Raw genomic sequence first — 6,271 nt, forward strand, 5'->3', positions numbered from 1 at the left:
CATTTACTAGATAAGTAAAATTAGATAAGATAAAATGTCTTGTTTTCCGGGGGAATTAATCAAAATTAAGTGTGTTTTTGCTTAAAACAAGCAAAATTATCTGTCCATGGGCTAAGAAAAATAATCTTGTTTTCTGTTTGAATTAATTTTGATTAATTCCCCCGGAAAACAAGACATAATATCTTATCTAATTTTACTTATCTAGTAAATGCATCTTGATTTAAGAATTTTTAGATATTTGGACTGGAAACCAGACAAAAATACTAAGTAAGAAAAGCATTTTTTGCAGTGTGATAGTATATTTATTAGAATAATGTGTTCTTAAAAGTTAACAAATTAACAGTTCACCCAAAAATGAAAGGTCTGTTACTTATTCACCCTCATGTCATTCCAAACCTGTGTGCTGTTGTTGTTGTTGTTTTTTTCAGAGTTTTTTTTAAACTCTTGCCGCTTGCGGTGTATCTGAAATCACATACTTCCCTACTAGGCTATATAGTAGGTGAAAAACAAAGTATGTGACAAAAGGAGTATGTCCAAATTCACAGTACTCATTAAAGAGTAGGCAAAAGGTACCTGAATGACCTACTACCAGTGAGATTCTGTATGTGATGGGCATGGACACTGATAGGTCATATGATACGCCGTGAAGTAATTACTTTTTCAAAATAACTACCTATTCAAGAGAGTATGCGATTTCGGATGCTGCCATATAGTGAACCAGAGACTGTCAGGTTTCGAAACATTCTTTTGAGCCGAATCTTTTAAATGAATCAATTAATTTGGTTCACCATTTGTAATAAAACATACTGTTCAGCTCACTTACTCAATGATTAAATAGCAATAGTTTGCTAGTTTTTATATATTTATTTATTTTTTGTGATTAACTGTTTGACACAAAAAGCCATTATGTTGAATGGCTTGAGGATGCTTGGAAGCACACACCACAAATGGATTACATTGAGAAGGTTTTTTTTTTTGGTTTGTTTTCTCTTTGGAGCTTAATGTGGTCACCATGAATTGTTGTTGAATGAAAAATTGTGTGAGTATTATTATACAGATAAAAAAGTCAAACCACTTTGGGACAACCTAAAAGTGAGTAAATGAAATGAGAATTTTCATTTTTGGTTGAACTTTTTCTTTAAAAATGAGTTGACGTAAAATAAACCTTTAAACCCCAAATATACCTTAAATTAAATCGAAGAATGCATGTGTGTGACGTCATTTCTAATAATATCTGGCCTAAACGAAGCCACTTTTTTTTGAGAACCAAGTCTCCAGCAAAATGCTTCCGGAACATTTTGTGGCAGCTTTTATCTTCAAACTGCCCTTGGTCCATGGTGATTATACGACAAGGAAATCTTTTCAGATTAATGTGTTCAGTCAGTCTGCCAAGGTTAGATAAGAGTAAAAACATGAATATACTGGAGTGGGGAAATGCAGAAGTGGCGCAAACATATCCACATCTCTATGATCAGATGGTTTCTTAACGGCTCTTTTCTTAGTTCGGCAGCAGAATGTTCGAAAACAGTATACCAGCTTTGTTTTCATTTAAAAATAACAGGCTCATCTGAGATTGCCTGAATTACTGCTGTTGCATTTGTGCACCAGCATCCATGTGGCATGCTGAAAAAAGCGTTAAAGGCTTTAAATGCGAATGTCACATGAACAAACAAGAAAACAGGTCTCATTGCATCCGCTTGTCAGAAAAAGTGGTAACGACAGTACGAACTGGCGGCGATATCTATGGACTGTTAAGGTAATCAGCTAACCTAGCTAGTTCTTTTTATCTTTGCCGTTTTATTCGACTTAAATATGTAAATGTTGGTGAGAAGAAGAACAACAAACTTTTCAGTCTGCATACGTTATGGACATCGGTTATGCTCATATATCTCTTTTGAAGGTATTTTGAGTAAAATGGCTCTATATTTCACAAAGCACATACAAAAGACCCGAACTGGAAGCAATGCAACCTGTTTTACAGAGTATGGAAATTTCTTGCGCATAACCCCCATTTACATGTTTATCTTTGTGAGCAACTGTACGTTAGACAAAAGTCTGTTTTCTGGCTCCGTCTGTCTTTTATTGGGTCTGTGAGGCAAACACTACATGACCACATCGGCTTTGAATGTGTGACCATCTGCCTTCATAGTAACCACAGGAGACATTTGTTTCAGTGATGTCACATGCTTCCACCCATATGCAGACACATAGCTGGCTTTGCTTCTGTGCTATCTGGTAGTGTAGAGATGGAGAGGCGCTGGAAAGTGTTGCTGAGATAGGACCTCTCTCCTGGGCTTTTAGAGTCTGACCTCAGACCATCTCCCTGGAGATACTGAGTGAGATTGAGATACAGTTCAGACTTAAGCACAACTCTTTACACAGTCACATACTTGACCATCAATGCTGTAATGGAGGGTAAGACATTCAGATAGACTAAGTGCATGTGTGCTTATATGTATATTTGTTTTTGGCCATGTATTTAGACATGCCTTTGGACATTTACATTTACGTCTTTTATTCAGAAAGGACACATAAATGCATTATAATGTCACAAAAGGAAACACATCACATGAATAAATTAAATGTTTAAATATATTGAAATAGAAAACTGTTCTTTTAAATAAATTAGTGTTTTTACTGTGTTTTTGCAGCCCTATATGTTTAAAAATGAGGAATGAGTCTAAATAAGTTTCATCATATCTCTCAAAAGCTCACTTGAGATACCATGACCCTTCTCCAACAAGAGCAGCAAAAAATGTCCTTGTCTCTAGAACTATTTTCTTCTCTGTCTAGGAATCTTATCTGGTGGCCTCTCCTCCTTAATGGTTCCATCTCACTGCAAAGTGAACAGAGTATTATATGGATGTAATGGGATTTTTATTGGTCTGCATGAATATTTGAATTCAAGAGATAGTTCACTTACAAAATAAAAGATTTCATTTCACCCTCATGTCGTTCCAAACCGTATGACTTTCTTTCATCCCTGGACTACAAAAGGAGAAGTCATGAAGAATGTTCATGCTCCTTGCTTCCATAAAGTGGATAGTGACCAGGGACTGTCATGCTCCAAAAAGGATAAAAAGCATTATACAAGTATTCATGCAGCTTTTCTGAGTCTTCTGAAGTCATATAGCTTTGTGTGAGGATTGAGGAACAAGCTGGTGGTCACTAGCATATTATAAGAACATTCTGCATTATATAACTTTTTCATCGTGTTTCATGAAAATTCATACTTCAAATGACATAAAGGTGAGTAAACAATGACTGAATTTTCATTTTTGGGTGACCTATTGCTTTAAGTGTATAGTTATACAGTTCCAGCCAAAACACATACTGAACATGACCACCAGGTTGCTATGTGACACATACACAGAAACACACATACAAACATCACTGAAAGCCTTAATAAGTTGCAGAAGACATGCATTACATAACGCCTGAGACCCTAAGGAACATAAACCACACACAAAGATGGTTAAACAAACATGTGCACTTACTCAAACACTGACCCTTAGAAAGCTTTTAGGACATTTTATGAGCACTCTCCCAAGATTACATGCTTATGACACACCCTGTAGAGACATGTTTCCTGAAAGTTTTGAAGAATGAACGCTAACATACTCATGCACACCAACACGCACACCAAGCAGAGAGTAAACACAACCCGACTGTCCTTGAGCGTTTGTTTGTGCCAGCTCTTAAAGCCATGACATTTATTGATGTGGTTTTTCTTTCATTGGCCTTTTAGTAGCATTTGAATCAGGCACTGGTCCCTTTAATCTCTTTGTAAGTTTGTTAATATGACTCTCCGTTGTCCACACTTGTCTCGGATGGAAGCATTATAAACAAACTGGTGACTTCATATCCTCTCATACCTCAAATATAAATTATTTTAAATTATGCTGCCAAGAAACATTTATTAATATTATCAATGTTGAAAAGAGTTTTTGCTGATTCAAATTTTTGTGGAAACTTTAATAACACTACCATTCAAAGGTATGGGGTAAGTAAAATACTTTTATTCAGCAAGGACACATTAAATTGATCTAGTGTCATTAAAGTATTTTTAATATTACAAAAGATTTCTATTTCAAATAAATTCTGTTCATTGAACTTTCTAATCATTCAAATAACCTTGAAATCAATGGTTTCCACACAAATATTAAGCATCTTTTCAAAATTGATAATAATAAAAACCATTATTAATAACTGAGCATCAATATTAATTGATATTAACTGAGCACCAAAGCAGCATATTAGAATGATTAGTAATGATGCTGAAAATTCAGCTTTAGTCACAGGAATAGGTGATTATATTGTAAAATGTATTCAAATAGAAAACATTTATTTTAAATTGTAATCATTTTTCACATTATTACTGTTTTACTGTATTGTTGATCAAATAAATGGAGCCTTGGTGAGCAGAATAGACTTCTTTCAAAAACATCAATACAGTCCTTCCTGTTGCACAGCAAATTGCAACCAGATTTTAATACTTAATAATAAAATGAACGTGTGGGGGCGTTTTTGTGTTAGGCTTGTAGTTTTGAGTGTGTTGGTATGTGTGTTTGTATGTTTTGTCTTGTACTCTTTTGAGGCCTGCAGTTCTGACCTTTGAACTCTGTCCTTTGTTCCCTCTCTCCAGTGGCAGAATGAAAGCGATCAGTGTGTCTCTCCTGCCGAATATATCCATCTCTCCAACTGTGCCAAAGCGACTGTGTAGATTCGGGTTCTTTTGTGAGATTAACTAAACATTGGTTTAACGTTATCACATACAGCTCAATGCATTCATAGGCCTGTGAATATACATAAATCATTTTAAAATGATATTTTTAAAAGCAAATATATATATTTTAATTAACTAATGTTGTTTCAAATCTGTTTGATTTTCTTTCTTCCAGGATTTTCAAGCTGTTTTTTTTTTTTTTCATACAGTGAATGTTAAAAGCCCTAAAAATGACCAAAAAGTACCAAAGTGTAATAATAGTAGTTCATATGACTCTTGTGCTATATTTAAAGTCGTCTGAAGTCATACAATAGCTTTGTGTGTGTAGACAAACGTCTTGTGTTGCAGGTGGTTTTCATGTACCACACAAAAATGATAAAGTTTGGAATATGAATTACATATTTTACAGTAACTGCAGCATATAGAAATGATCAGTAACTTACATTTAGGGCTTTTCCTCAGCTGACATTCCATGGTCACCATTCACTGTCATTGTATAGAAAATATAGCTTAAACATCCTGCTAAACTTCTCTTGCTTTTGTTCCACAAAAGAACGTCATACAGGTTCGGACCGACATGAGGTTGAGTAAATGACGACGACGACGACGACATTCTCATATTGGGGTGAACTATCCCTTTAAAAACAAATCAATTAGTTTTTTTTCAAACATTTTATAAATTCACAAGTTAAGCTCTGTTACAGTCCCATGTGTACCTAACAAGACCCATTCGATGACCTTTGACCTGAGAGGAGTAACCGTAGCCCAAACATGTCTCCTCCTGTGCCAACAAACCTGGTTCGAGTTACACTTTTAATAGGCAGGTTTAAAGAGGGCAGAGGGAGGTGGAGTGTGGAACAGATCAAAAGTGCTTTCCTAAATGTCCTTTGTCGTGACTTTGCCGTGTTTGATGTCTATGCTGTTGACTCTCTCACTCTTTCTCTACCTCGATTTCTCTCTCTCTCTCTCTCTCTCTCATTTCAAAGAGATGGAAGAGTCATCTGCCTCCCGCGGTCTGCCAACACACCGACCACCAGGGGAAGTAAGGGAGCGAAAAAAGAAAGAGGAAGAGAAAGATAACTGGAGAGATTGGACAGTCGGGAGCTTTTGAAGAGAAGAAAGACTGAATTCTGCCCCAAGAACAGCGATAACGGACATGGGGTCCCACTGGGGGATGGAACGGAGGGGTATATATGAAATATGAAAGATGAAGTGAGAGATAGAAAGCTTTGGTGAACACCAATTTAAAATGCTTATTTTTTAATAAATGCTTTCTTTCTTTCTTTCTTTCTTTCTTTCTTTCTTTCTTTCTTTCTTTCTTTCTTTCTTTCTTTCTTTCTTTCTTTCTTTCTTTTTAAACTGGCAGGACAGTTTTATCTGTTTGCAGTGTGGACTGTTGTCCTTTCACCTGGAGCCAAGGCTCATGAACTACATGGTCGAAAGTGTTGGGAAATCTGCGTCCTGTTTCATGGTTGGCAAACTTTTGTTGACTGAATACATCAGTTAAAGGGATAGTTCACCAAAATGTTTTAATTCTGTCATTAA

The 6,271-nt window shown here is 35.8% G+C and overlaps 1 long non-coding RNA gene across 2 annotated transcripts; it reads right to left on the reverse strand.

The window, feature by feature from the left end:
* Positions 1-405: 405 nt before the first annotated feature.
* LOC311306037 lies at positions 406-5,567 on the reverse strand. 2 transcript variants are annotated; one of them, XR_014630116.1, is made up of 5 exons: positions 5,443-5,567; positions 5,170-5,362; positions 2,924-4,715; positions 2,716-2,836; positions 406-2,332 (listed from the first exon to the last, which is right to left on the reverse strand). It is a non-coding gene; the product is annotated as an uncharacterized lncRNA (long non-coding RNA). The 2 variants fall into 2 exon arrangements; XR_014630117.1 differs by having other exon boundaries at positions 5,170-5,565.
* Positions 5,568-6,271: the final 704 nt, after the last annotated feature.

Source organism: Rutilus rutilus (assembly GCF_951802725.1).
Source record: "Rutilus rutilus genome assembly, chromosome: 16".
In the NCBI taxonomy this organism is placed as follows: domain Eukaryota; kingdom Metazoa; phylum Chordata; class Actinopteri; order Cypriniformes; family Leuciscidae; genus Rutilus; species Rutilus rutilus.